The sequence below is a fragment of the Macaca thibetana genome, chromosome 8, assembly GCF_024542745.1.
Source record: "Macaca thibetana thibetana isolate TM-01 chromosome 8, ASM2454274v1, whole genome shotgun sequence".
NCBI classification, from domain to species: Eukaryota; Metazoa; Chordata; class Mammalia; order Primates; family Cercopithecidae; genus Macaca; species Macaca thibetana.
Window position 1 is genome coordinate 94,009,917 of NC_065585.1, and position 14,760 is coordinate 94,024,676.

At 35.6% G+C, this 14,760-nt stretch overlaps 1 protein-coding gene and 1 pseudogene across 8 annotated transcripts in view; one reads left to right on the forward strand and one right to left on the reverse strand.

Moving 5' to 3' along the window:
- SNTG1 (syntrophin gamma 1) overlaps nt 1–14,760 on the reverse strand; it is an 891,115-nt gene that overhangs the window by 24,171 nt on the left and 852,184 nt on the right. The window lies entirely within an intron of this gene.
- LOC126961484 (cytochrome c-like) lies at nt 9,657–10,430 on the forward strand (annotated as a pseudogene).

A 14,760-nucleotide genomic window follows, 5' to 3' on the forward strand; every position in this document is an offset into this window, starting at 1 on the left:
AAAGTTCAAATTCTCCTCTGAGATTCAGGGCAAGTTGCTTGTAGTTATGAACTGTGAAATCAAGAGCAAGACATTTATTTCCAAGATAAAATGGTATAACAGATATTTAGTCGATATTCCTATTCTAAAAGAGAAAACTAGACAAAAAGAAATAAATGACAGGCCCTATATTAAGTCCGAAACACAGCAGGGCAGACAGTAAATCTTAAGGCTCCAGGATAATTTTCTTTGACTCCATATCTCACACCCTGTGTACATGGGTGTGAAGGGTGTGTGCTAAGGTCTCGGGCAGTTCAACTCCCATGGTTTTGTTGAGTGTCGCACATGTGTCTGCCCTCATAGATTGAAGTCTGGTGCCTGTAGTTTTCCTCAGTGGGCATTACACGGTGTTGGTGGCTCTATAATTCTGAGGTCTTGATGGTGACCCCAGTAGCTCCCCTAGGCTTTGTGCTGGTGAGGACTTGGTAGAGCTCTAACTCCACATTTCCACTCAGCATTGCCCTATGGGAGGTTCTCTGTGGTGGCTCTATCCTGTGACTAGTCTCTGCCTGGGCCTGCAGTTTTTTCTATACACTCTTTGAAATCTCAATCAATAAAGCCTTGTTTCCATAGCTCTCACATTCTGCAGGCCTGTAAAATCAACACCATGTGGATGCCAATGTTTACCGTTTGTGCCTTTCAAAGCAGAGTCCTGAGCCTTACTTGGGGCCACTTGAGCCATGGCTGCTCTTGATGTGGAGAGCAGCATCCTGAGGCAGCACAGGACTTCAGCAGCCTAGGTCTGTCCCCAAAACCCATTCTGTCCTCCTAGGCCTCTCAACCTGTGATGAAACTGGCCTCAAAGATATTTGAAATGCCTTTAGGGATTTTCTCCATTATTTTGATTATTAGCACTGGGTTTCCTTTCAGCTATGCTAATCTCTTTAGCAACTACTCACTGGACCCAACGCTCAGCACCCTTTCCAAACGTGCCTTTTCTTTTTATATAACCAGTCTGCAATTTTTTTAAATCCTTACAGTCTGCTTTCCTCTTAACGATGAATTGCACATTTAGGTCATGTCTTTGCTCTTAAATCTTACTGCATGCATTTAAATGCAACCATGCAGTTGCCTGAATGCTTTACTACCTGAAGTTTTCTTCTGACAAACATTAGTCACTCTTAAGTTTGACCTTCCACAAAATACTAGGGAATCGACATAATGCAGTCAGGTTCTTTGCAAGAGTGTAATAGGCATATCTTCTACTGTTTATATTTCTAATGGCATTTTGGTTCTGACCACATAATGAATCTCTAAGAAGTTCCAAACTTTCCCTCATCTTTTTGTCTTCTTCTGAGTCCTCACCAGAATCACCCTAAGGATCTCATTCACAGCAATACAGGCTTTTTCTAGTCTCCTCCCAATTTTTCCAGACACCAGCCATTACCCAATTCCAGTGCCACTTCCACATTTTCAGTTATCTGTAGAGCAACACCCTACTCTGCATGCCAATTTTCTTAGTCCATTTGTGTTGCTATAACAGCATACTTGAGACTGGATAATTTATCTTTAAAAAAAGCAGTTTATTTGTCTCTGATTATGGTGGCTGGAAAGTTCAAGGTGGGGTAGCCACATCTGGTGACCACTTCAGGTTGCTTAACCTCATGATAGAAAGTGGAAGTGAAGTGGGACTATGCAAAGAGACCACATTGTAGAGAGGAAGTAAGAGAGAGAAAATTGTGAAGCCAGACTTGTTTTAACAACCAGTTCTCATGGGAATTAATCCATTTCCCTCTAGAATGAGAATCCACCCATTCTCACAAGAAGGCATTATTTACCACCATGACTCAGACACTTCCCAGTAGGCCCCACCTCCCCACACTGTCACATTGAGAATCAAATTTCAACATTAGTTTCAGAGGGGACAAGCCATATTAAAACCATAGCAGCCTGCAAATTGATTTCTCTAGGGAGCTTCCAGATAGGTCACATGATTATGATTTTCTTGGGATTGTGCTTTTTTAGAATCTGCAAGCCCAGTCCATATCCTTCAGTGGGTTCTGAGGTACTGGGTCTTATAGCTAGCTACCATGTTTTCTAGGATGCATATTTTCAAGGTCACAGTGGTTGTCTGGACAGGGTAGTAGGAAGCTCTCCATTCTTACCAAAACTTGAAGTTTGTTTTGTTTTTAAAAAATACTGTATGGTTACTCCAAACATTTATTTCACAATTCTGAATAACATTGATTCTGATAATTATGAATATTTTCTCATTGCCTTTCCAGAAGAGTGGAATTTCAGATGTCCTTAGTGTGCCATTCTGAAAATCCAGGCCACATTCACTTTTGATTTCTAAAATGCCTAAGGCACAGTAATTTGCAAAATGTTTATGGTCTGTAAGTATCAATTAATTTGCATTCCAGCGTTTATAGGCATATATCAGAATGCAACCTATTGTTTTGATCCTTTACTCTCTTCCTCTACTTTATGGGTTTCCAAGGACTATAACCTGTACTCTTTGTGATTTGGGTTATTGGTTTATTATGTATCTCAATCTCCTGATCCCCATTACTGAGTTTGGCAAATAAAAATAGAAACTTATTACATTGCCTATCTCTGCTAAACTGCTTGCTTCAAAATCTTTTACGTTCTTTTAGGATCTTCATGTAAAAGAACAATGTTTAATAAAATTTGGTTTATGTCTTTCAAATTAATGTAAATAAAATAAGATATTTGTATCTCTTATATCATGTTTACACGGATCTTCTCGTATTAAATTATTTGGTGAATATAAATATGTCAGCCAATATCTTGATACCTGTGTCCGTAAATGTTAAGGTGGCATGACAACTGCAGTTAAGAAACTTACTTGGGGCATGGAGAGACCTAAATTTATACAGTTAGTCTTACTTCATTGTGCAAATAATTATAAATAGACACATGTATAGCTTCAGGATAATTCTGTTTTTCCGGTTAAAATGCAATTTATTATTTCTAACCTTAAATGCTTTCATGATGATGGTGTTTTTTGCTACAATTACTTATGAGAACATAATACAGTACTTGGTTACTACACTCTGTGTTTTGTTACTTTACCTCCTGGGAAATTGCTTCCAGAAGGTCTTCAACTTTAAAATTCTGATTTTCAAAATGTTCTTAAATAGGTCACTTAACTAAAAATTTATGTACAATTCTTCTCTTCGTAAATGATTACTTTTGACAAAAAGGAAAAAACAAAATGTTGCATACCATAGGCATGTTCCCTTTGACAGCTACTACTTTGGAGGCAGTTTATAGATTTGTTTCATCTATAAGATGTTAATGTAAATTTTATAGTCTACCACGAGAGACAAAATGTAGTAGAGATTTCTCTACAAATGGGTAGAGAAATTCACTATTATGATGGAGAGTAGGAGATTTGAAAAATATATGCAAGGAGAAAAAATATATCTATGAAAAATAAAAATAATTCAGAATCCTCAGTGATTCCCAGGAGTTTAAAATCTCTTCTAAGGGAGAGAGAGACACTATCTTGCCCAGATATCTTCTTTACCACACATTCCTGTTCTCAATTCAATCATTAGTTTGAAATAAAATTTCACATAAAATAAGCTATTATGGAAGTAATACATAAACACACACCTGCACAAATGTGAGTTCAGTTTTTGCCCTAACTTATTTCTATCTACTTCAGCCTATTTTACAGCATGAAGCAATCCAAACACAAATTTTTGCAAGACCTGTGCTATGAAGCAGATGCTCTACCTCAACCTCGTTTGTCTTCTCTGTAGTCTAAACAGCCAGTGCCTTGTACAGCTGGAAATGAGAGGAAAAGGGATCTTGGAATTTTAGAAAACCTTTGGTTTCAGATACCAGAGGGAGTCAGAGATTGTGGAAAGCCAGACAGACTGAAAGCTGATCCTTTATTTACAAGACAGAAAGAGAGCCTTGATCCCAAATACCTCCCCAGTCTTGTGAATATTAACAGACCTTTCTTATAAGACTCAAGTGCCAAACAGGGATTCATTTAGATTACCGGCCTTCCTCTTCTGAAATGCAAAGAATAACACATCATGAATTCTTCAGTCAGGAGCTTTGAAAAACTGAGCATCCAAAGTGTTCCATTAATCGTGTTATGTATTCAGTCCTTACGTTCAAATAAGAAACTTTTTTTTCCCCTCTAGAGTAACCCTTTAAGGTAGGTGCTTTAATGCACAATTTACAATGAGAAAATGAAGATTTATAGAGACTAGCCAGAAAGTAGTATTAATGGGAGTCAATCCTCAATTTCTGACTTGAATTTCACTAATAATATATTTGAAAATTTCTCTTATGATGTTGTAGTACCTGAGATGGTGGTAACTTGGGGCAAGGAGATGTTTGGGGAAAAAAAGACTCCGAAGATCAACTCTATTTAAAAATCTTCCCAAGTTCTGCACTGTTCCATTAAATAGAGAAGCAAATTTCTTTTCCCTTCTCTTATGTACTGTACAAAATGCACTACCATGACTTTCAGATCTCAAACTCAGTACCTTAGATGAATATGCTGTGTACACTAGTTTAGGAAATATTTTAACATTATTTCCATAAGGGGAATTATCATGAAATTCAATGAATAAAGCTACATTAATGCATGTAGAACACAGCAGGTTTTGAAATCAGGGGATTATCTCACCACGTTAAGTCCAATTATAATTGAAGAAAAAATGCATATATATGAACATATAATATTAGAGGTAGTAAATAAAAATATTTTGACTCAGAATATTTAGTTATAAACAACTGTGAGAATATATCAGTAATCCTAGATGTATTAGTGTCTATATGAATATCATATATAGAAACAACTTTTAAGTTTTCAGTAGCAATAAAATAAGCTTTTGTAACTTGTCAAAAAAAAAAAAAAAAAAACCTATATTACTGCTCAAGGCTTCAGTTGAGAACCACTCCCCTGTTCCACTAGGGAAGCTCTGAGAAATGTAATGAGGCTTTGGAAAACAGATGGGAAATTTATTAAGCTTTTTGAGTAATGAAGTAAGAATTTATGAATTTTTGCTAAAAGAGGAAGAAAGTATAAAAGGCTTTTTTATTAAGACATTAGTCTTACATATATCAATAACAACAACAGTAAAAAGATAAAGCAAAGTTCTCTCAATTCCTATGTAAACCCACACGACTTTCTTCAGTATTTCCGATGCTTTCTCACAAACAAGGAATTAAGCACTATTTAGAATGTTTAATGTTATAATACATATGGCGGCTCAAGCAATAATGTTCCCCAAAGAAACCATTTTTTTCTTGTTAAATAAGCCCTGGTTAGTATGTATTTGCCTGGGTATTTGTACATGAATTGTTAAATTAATGCATGTTTTATTGAAAATATTTCCCTATTATCACATATGGTAAGTTCTAAGTCCATTCTGAACCATTTTCACCACTGCTTAGATAATTTTCAAAAGGAAGGAAACATTGTAACAGCCTCCACATTTAACCACATTTTCAGACCCATATTTCACACCTTGGCTCACCTTTTCTTTTTAACTTTGATGAAACAGAATCTCTTCACTTATTAATAATTTATTTCTTTTGGGTTATGGTCTTTTATTGACATTAATAACTTCAAAAATATATCATATCCAGATGGTGGTTTTAAAATGCAGCACTTTATTAAATATGTTATATCCTATAATTTTTCAAAGATTTGCAAATTACTTGTCATACTGTTGGAATTCTTGGATTCATGGGAGGACATGTGGGCAGCAGATAAGTAAAATCTCCCAATAAGCTTCTGTAAACAACTTCAACCAGTTTTGGCATTGTTAATAAATAGGTATATTCTCTTGCCATCAATATATTTGAGATGGGGACACATGAAGACAAAGTGGTAAATACTATTTGTTTCTACTCCGAAATAAAGTTTTGTTTTCTGTAGAAATACGTGTAAAGTATAATCTTAAATCCCTCTAAAACAAGTCTGGTCTCATAATGAAGTCTTAAATACTCAAACATTCCATTTATAATATGTTCTGATGAAAGTTTTACATGCAAATAGCTATTAAGCTATATAAAATTAAGTGAAAATGATAGCCTTCAATTATTATTCCCAAATCAGCAGTAAGCAAAGCAAAAAATAATTTCCATCATAAGTCACATAAAATTTTGAAATACTCTAAGAAACCATCTTAGTAACAGTACTTTTAGACATCACTCACAGTTACTTATTTGCTTACCTATCTAAATTCTGATAAAGAGCAAGAAATAGAAAATTTGACTTTGATTAATGAATGTTGTTTAATATTTTCAGGATGAAAAATGTTCTATTGGACGGTATCTAATGGGGTAAGGGTGGTGGAGACAACCAACTTCTTGTTATGCAGACAGTGGCCTCCACCGGAACAAACTGTCCTGGGTTTCCAATCTCTCTTTCAATAGAATCTACTGCAACTCATAATCTAGTAGCAATTTACAGGTATTTTCTATTTAACATTTGAGGTTTGAAATAACAGTTTAAAAATTAAATTGGGTTAAATTATCTTAAGCCATGTAAATTCCTCAGTATTGTTTACTCATATAAAATCGACTCTTATTTAAGTCATATTTGTGTAAAAATAAGGTGAAATCTAGGCGTTGCATTGTAGAAAACATTATTTTACAAAATAAGCCTACATAACAATGTCTCTACATGTTAAGAATTCTCCCTCCAGACTACTCAGCAGTTACACCAAGAGCCACATCATAATTATACTTCCATTGTCAACTTTTAAAATATTTTTTGTCACTATTCATTTGGGTTATGAAGATTGAGAAATTAACAATCAGAGTAATACAAGTAAGTCAAATATTTTTTCTTTTAAAAAATGGCATTAACAGTTTAAAAATATACATAGTACTATGTTGGAGATAGAATAGACGTACTTTTCCCTATTCCTCTTCCTAAGTATCATCACAAACCTTGGACAACATAAATAAAATAAATGTAAGGACACCCTGAAAGAGAGAGGAGAGGCAGGCAGACGGAGAACCTAGAGACCCCGGGACCCTCACAACACATAATGATGAGTTCTCTGGGTTTGCCTCTTTGTGTCATATCCCCCAAATAAGACAGTGGAGAGACTGGAAACCCAGAAATACCAGTGGATGCAGGCCAATAAACCCAAGAGATGCCTATTCCTTCTAGCCACATGACCTGAGAGGAGTAATCTATCAAAACAGAAACTGTTACACAATAATTAATATTCTTTAGCCAAATACTACAGAAAAGCAGTGGCCCTATACCCACTCATGTCTGCAAAGGCCTAGCAATAAGCTTGGGCATTTTTTCCCCTCAAATACTGATCATTTCTTACTCTAGTCTAACAAAACATTGTACCTTTTGACCAAAATCTCTCCATTCCCCCTATTCTCCAGTCTTTGTAAATACTACTTCTCTTCTGAGAGTTCCATGGTTTAGATTCTACATATAAGTGGGAACATGCAGTATTTGTCTTTCTGTGTCTGACTGACTTTATTTAGCATAATGACCCCCAGATTCTTCTATGACATAATGTCCTTCTTTTTTAAGGTTGAATATTATTCCGTTATGTACAAATATACCATATTTTCTTTATCCATTTATCAGTTGATGTGCTGACTATTGTGAGTGTAGCAGCAATTAACATGGAATTGCAGATATCTCTTCAATATACTTATTTCAAATCATTTGCATATATACTCAGAAATGGAATTGCTGGCCCTACACAGAGTGGTGGCTCTATTTTCAGTTTTTAGAGAAAGCTCTTCACAGTTTTCAACACGGCTTGTATAAATTTACATTGCCACCAACAGTATACAGGGGTTCCCTTTTCTCTACACTTTTGCCAACACTTATCTTTCACCATTTTAATAATAGCCATTTGATAGATATGAGGTGATAGCTCATTGAGTTTCTAATTTTCCTAAGGATTATTGATGTTAAGCATTGCTTCATAGATTCACATGTATATAAATGTTGGCCATTATTATGTCTTCTTTTGAGAAATGTCTCAAAATGAGTCCTTTGCCCATTTTTAATGGGTTGTTTGTTTTGTACTTTGAAGTTGTTTTAGTTCCTTATATATTTTGATTACTAACCCCTTATCACATGTACAGCTTACAAATATTTCTCCCATGGTATAAGTCGCCTCGTCACTCTGTTCATTTCCTTTGCTATGCGGAAGTTTTAGAGTTTGATATAATCCTGTTTGCTTATTTTTTATTGTTGTTGCTGTTGTTGCCTGAGCTTGTGGAGGCAAATCTAAAAAATCATTGCCCAGATCAAAGTCATATAATCTGTTCTGAGTTGTTTTTATATATGGTGTTAGATAAGAACCCAATTTCATTTTCCTCAACATGAAAATTCCATTTTCTTGTCACCCTGTTATTGGAGATTGTTCTTTTCCCATTTTGTATTCCTGGGGCCATTGTAAAAATCAATTGATCATAATCACACAGGTTCTTTTCTGGCCTCTCTGTTTTGTTTCATTGGTCAGTGTCTCTATTTTTTATCAGTATTCTGCTGTTTTAATTCCCATACCTATGTAATACAGTTTGAAGTCAGGTTATGTGGTATCTCCAGCTTTATTCTTTTGGCTCAAGATTGCCCTGGTTATTTGTCTCTCTCTCTCTCTCTCTCTGTGTGTGTGTGTGTGTGTGTGTGTGTGTGTGTGTGTGTGTGTGTGTGTTTCTGTATTAATTTTAGAGCTTATCTCTAAAAAAGTAAAATTGAAATTTTGGTAAAAAATTTAATGACTCTATTAATCTTTTGGGGGTAATACAGACATTTTAACAACATTAATTTTTCCAATGCCCGAACACAGAATTATCTTTCACAGTTTTCTCTTAAAAGCACATGAATGTGCACACACACACGCATGTGCACACACACACACACTCACACACACAATAAAGGCAATCTTGAGCCAAAAGAGTGAAGCTGGAGACACCACACTACCTGACTTGAAACTGTATTTCAAAGCTAGGAATTAAAACAATATAATACTAATAAAAATAGACACATCAACCAATAAAACAATAGAGATGCCAGAAGAGAATCTATGCAATTCTGGGTTCTTTCCATATATTTGTGTCTTCCTCAATTTCCTTACCAAAATTATGTAGTATATGATATAGAGTATGAAAAAAATGAAATCATATAGAGTATGTTCTCTGGAATCAGACTAAAAATCAACTCCAGAAAGATAAATCCCTGAATACTTAGAAACTAAACACTCCCTTTCTAAAACTCCAAGTATCAGGAGCTTCAGGTTTCCAGTTCAATGTGTAAGAACCTAGAAGTTGCTACCCCATCCTAGCAACAAGTAAAAAGCCAAAGGAACTGAAAAATCAAGAACTCTCCTCATCTCTATGGGGGAAAACCACTGTCATCCAAATTGGAAGGACAGACAGTCAAGAATCACGTGATTCCAACAAGAATCACGGATTGTTGGAACAGAAATCACTGAGTAAAAACCTCTGCAGAAACCAGTGCTGAAGTGGAGAAACCTGAATTATTATTGATGACTTGCTGGAGGCTCAGTATGAACAAGGCTGAGACATAAGAACTCTAGGGGAACACAGTCATCAGTGTCTCCACACTTTTGTAATTTTTACCTCTAGAACCTTGACCAGATTCTCATATTGGATTTTGGAGAAAAGTCCCATATGCTGCTGGTAGGGGGAAGGGAAAACATTTAAAAATAGCTAAGGCAATAGAGTGCGATGTCTGGCTTCAGAAAGGAAACCTTCATTATGCCAGAGACTAAAAAGAGAATTAAATATGGGTGATGTTGAGAAAAGCAAGATTTTTGTTCAGAAGTGTGTCCCGTGCCACACTACGGAAAAAGGAGGCAAGCACAAGACTGGGCCTAATTCCCATGGTATCTTTGGGCAGAAGATGGGTCAGGCTGTTGGATTCTCTTACACAAATGCCAATAAGAACAAAGGCATCACTTGGGGAGAGGACACACTAATGAAGTATTTGGAGAAATTCCAAGAAGTACATCCCTGGAACAAAAGTGATCTTTGCCGGCATTAAGAAGAAGGTAGAAAGGGCAGACTTGATAGCTTATCTCAAAAATGCTACTAATGAGTAATAGTTGGCCACTGCCCCATTAATTCAAAACAGAAATTTCCCGTGAGTTTTTTATGTCTACCATACTTTAAGAGATCTCATACACCAGAATTCAGATCATGAATGACCAACAGAATATTTTGTTGGGCAGTCCTGATTTAAAACTAAGACTGGCTTGTGGTTAAATGAATATGTTCAGTTTTTGAATTTTAGTAGTTATTCCAATTCAGTAAATTCTATTGCTGTTCACTCCTTCTAAATATATGTTAGACTTCATTAGTAATGTTCAACTTTTCACAAAGACTGTGAGTGCCATCTTAAAACTTACTGGAGATTGGTTTTATATTTAGATTTATATAACTGGTTATGTGAATATATTTAAATATGGGGGAAATTCCTTCACTGTCTCTGAACCAAGCAAGATTCACTTGTGTTTTGTATCCATTTGCCTCTTTTTTTTTAAAAATTTATTTATTATTATTATACTTTAAGTTGTAGGGTACATGTGCATAACGTGCAGGTTTGTAAAAGGCAAGGATTAAAGATAAATAAGGTAGCAATGTCTACTTCATATTTTTGGCCTTAAGTATGCCCATCCAATTAGAATTCATTGTATTTAAAATGGTTCCTTTTACTTATTTAAAAGCATTTTAGTGTGGATTATGTGTAATATCAAAGATTATTTAACACTCCTCACATTTCATTGATCTGTAAAGTCACATGCTTTAAAAATAGTAGCAAGTTAAACTTCAGTCTTGAATTCTTTACAATCTAAGTCAATCTAAGTTGTAATTTAGGATTGTCTTTAAACAGCATTCAGGAACATAAAACTGTAGAACTGCTGTGTATTTGTGATTCGAATGGTGCTTAAAGTAGAGGAGATACACACAAATTTTAAAACTATGTGTGATAATAAGACAAGATAATTAAAAAGAAAACCATAGATCATGAAATAAACAAAAGCTAAGGCACTCTGTTCTTCTTAGCAAGGTCTTCCCTCAGGAGAAACCAGCCTAACCTGCTGGTATTTTATGAGAGGCTAACTCACCTTGGAGAAGGGAAATACCCCACTTCAACCTCCTCCAACCATCCTGTCTCACCTAAGTGAAGGTGGCTGAGCAGCACATCTGAAGCCACAGTTCAGAGGCACAGGCCAGCTACAAGACTGAGACCTACTCACAAGCTGTAGAACATGCCCTTTCCCATCCCAGGGATGAAACCATCTTGATCATGGCAGATAAGCTTTTGAATGTGCTGCTGATTCAGTTTGCCAGTATTTTATTGAGGATTTTCCCATCAATGTTCATCAGGGTTATTGGCCTGAAATTTTCTTTTTTGTTGTGTCTCTGCCAGGTTTTCATATCATGATGATGCTTGACTCATAAAATGAGTTAGGGAGGATTCCCTCTTTTTCTATTGTTTGGAATAGTTTCAGAGGAAATGGTACTAGCTCCCCTTTGTACCTCTGGTAGCATTCGGCTGTGAATCCATCTGATCCTGTACATTTTTTGGTTGGTAGGCTATTAATAGCTGCCTCAATTTCAGAACTTGTTACTGATCTATTCGGGATTCGACTTCTTCCTGGTTTAGACTTGGGAGGGTGTATGTGTCCAGGAATTTATCCATCTCTTCTAGATTCTCTAGTTTATTTGTGCTGAGGTGTTTGTAGTATTCTCTGATGGTAGTTTGTATTTCTGTGGGATCAGTGGTAATATCACCTTTATCATTTTTTATTGTGTCTATTTGATTCTTCTCTTTACTTCTTTATTAGTCTGGCTAGAGGTCTATCCATTTTGTTGATCATGATTATTGCAATAGATGCAGAAAAGGCCTTTGACAAAATTCAACACCGTTTCATGCTAAAAAACTCTCAATAAACTAGGTAGTGATGGAACATATCTCAAAATAATAAGCGCTATTTATGACAAGTCCACAACCAATATCATACTGAATGGGCAAAAAACAAAAAGCATTCCCTTTAAAACCCAGCACAAGACAAGGATGCCCTCTCTCACCACTCCTATTCAATATAGTATTGGAAGTTCTGACCAGGCAATCAGGCAAGAGAAAGAAATAAATGGTATTCAAATAGGAAGATAATAAGTCAAATTGTCTCTGTTTGCAGATGACATGATTGTATATTTAGAAAACCCCATTGTCTCAGCCCCAAATCTCCTTAAGCTGAGAAGCAATTCAGCAAAGTCTCAGGATAAAAATCAATGTACAAATATCACAAGGATTCTTATAAGAAATAATAGATAAACAGAGAGCCAAATCATGAGTGAACTCCCATTCACAATTGCTTCAAAGTGAATAAAATACCTAGGAATACAACTTACAACGGATGTGAAGGACCGCTTCAAGGAGAACTACAAATCACTGCTCAAGGAAATCAGAGAGGACACAAACACATGGAAAAACATTCCATGCTAATGGATAGGAAAAATAAACATCATGAAAATGACCATAATGCCCCAAGTAATTTATAGATTCAATGCTATCCCCGTCCAGCTACCATTGACTTTCTTCACAGAATTGGAAAAAAAAAAAAAAAAAAAAAAAAAAAAAAAAAAAAAAAACCTACTTTAAACTTCATATTGAACCAAAAAAATCCCCACATAGTGAGGACAATCCTAAGGAAAAAGAACAAAGCTGGAGGCATCATGCTACCTTACTTCAAACTATACTACAAGGCTACAGTAACCAAACCAACATGGTACTAGTACCAAAACAGATATATAGACCAATGGAACAGAACAGAGGCCTCAGAAATAACAGCACACATCTACAATCATCTGATCTTTCACAAACCTGATAACAGTAAGCAATGGGGAAAGGATTCCCTATTTAACAAATAATGTTGGCAAAACTGGCTAGCCATATGCAGAACACTGAAACTGGACCCCTTCTTTACACCTTATACAAAAAATAACTCAAGATGGGTTAAAGATTTAAATAAAGACCTAAAACTATAAAAACCCTAGAAGAAAACTTAGGAAATACCATTCAGGACATAGGAATGAGCAAAGACTTCATTACCAAAATACAAAAAGCAATGACAACAAAAGCTAAAACTGACAAATGGGATCTTATTAAACTGAAGAGCTTCTGCACAGCAAAAAAGCCTATCATCAGAGTGAACGGGCCACCTACAGAATGGTAGAAAAATTTTGCAATCTATCCATCTGGCAAGGGACTAATATCCAGAATCTACAAAAAACTTAAACAAATTTACAATAAAAAAAAAAACAACTCCATCAAAAAGTTGGTGAAGTATATGAACAGACACTTCCCAAAAGAAGACATTTATGCAGCCAACAGACATATGAAAAAATGCTCATCATCACTGCTCATTAGAGAAATGCAAATCAAAACCACAATGAGATACCATCTCACGCTAGTTACAATGGCAATCACTAAAAAGTCAGGAAACAACACATCCTGGAGAGAATGTGGAGAACGCTTTTACACTGTTGGTGAGAGTGTAAATTAGTTCAACCATTGTGGAAGAGAGTGTGGTGATGCCTAAATGATCTAGAACCAGAAATACATTTCACCCAGCAATCCCATTACTGAGTATATACCCAAAGGGTTATAAATCATTCTACTATAAAGACACATGCACACGTATGTTTATTGTGGCACTGTTCACAATAGCAAAGACTTGGAACTAACCCAAATGTCCATCAATGATAGACAGGATAAAGAAAATGTGGCACATATACACCATGGAATACTATGCAGCCATAAAAAAGGATGAGTTCATGTCCTCATGTACATGGATGAAGCTGGAAACCATCATTCTCAGCAAAGTAACACAAGAACAGAAAATCAAACACCACATGTTCTCATTCATAAGTAGGAGCTGAACAATGAGAACGCATGGACACAGGGAGGGGGCATCACACACCAGGGCCTGTCAAGAGGTGGGGGGGGGCGGGGCAGGGGAGGGATAGTATTAGAAGGAATACCTAATTTAGATGACAAGTTGATGGATGCAGGAAACCACCATGGCACGTGTATACCTATGTAACAAACTTTCATGTTCTGCACATGTATCCCAGAACTTAAATTATAATAAAAACAATTTAAAAAAGAAAACATTGCAAACCACAATACAAGGAAAAAAGACATCACAGTTTACAGAGATAGGGCATGCATCACAACCAGGTGCAGATATGGCAGGAACATAGGATTTATTAGAACAGGCATTTGAAATAACTATGATTAATATGCCTCAAGCTTTAATAGATAAAATAGACCACATGCAAGAACAAATAAGTAATGTATGCAGAAAATGCAGATTCTAATAAAAAAGAAACGAATGAAATAGTATTTATCTAACACATAACAGTTTATTCAAAATAATAACAATGTATTAGATTCTATAGTATAATGTATAAGCAAAATGAGTAACAGCAATAATAGAAGGAAGGAGAGGCAGGAATTAGGAGGATTTTGTTATTATAAAATACACAACCTGTGAATCAGTGTAGTGTTATTTTGAAGGCAGACTTGGTTTAGTTGTAAACAGATTTTACAAGGTGTAGCGCTTCCACTAATAAAGTAAAAATATATATTACTGTTGTGCTAATAAGGAGAGAGAATGGAATTATGTTAAATGTTAAAACTACAAAATCTGTGAAACATGGAAGACTAAAATAAGAACAAAGAACAAGGGCAATAAATTCAGA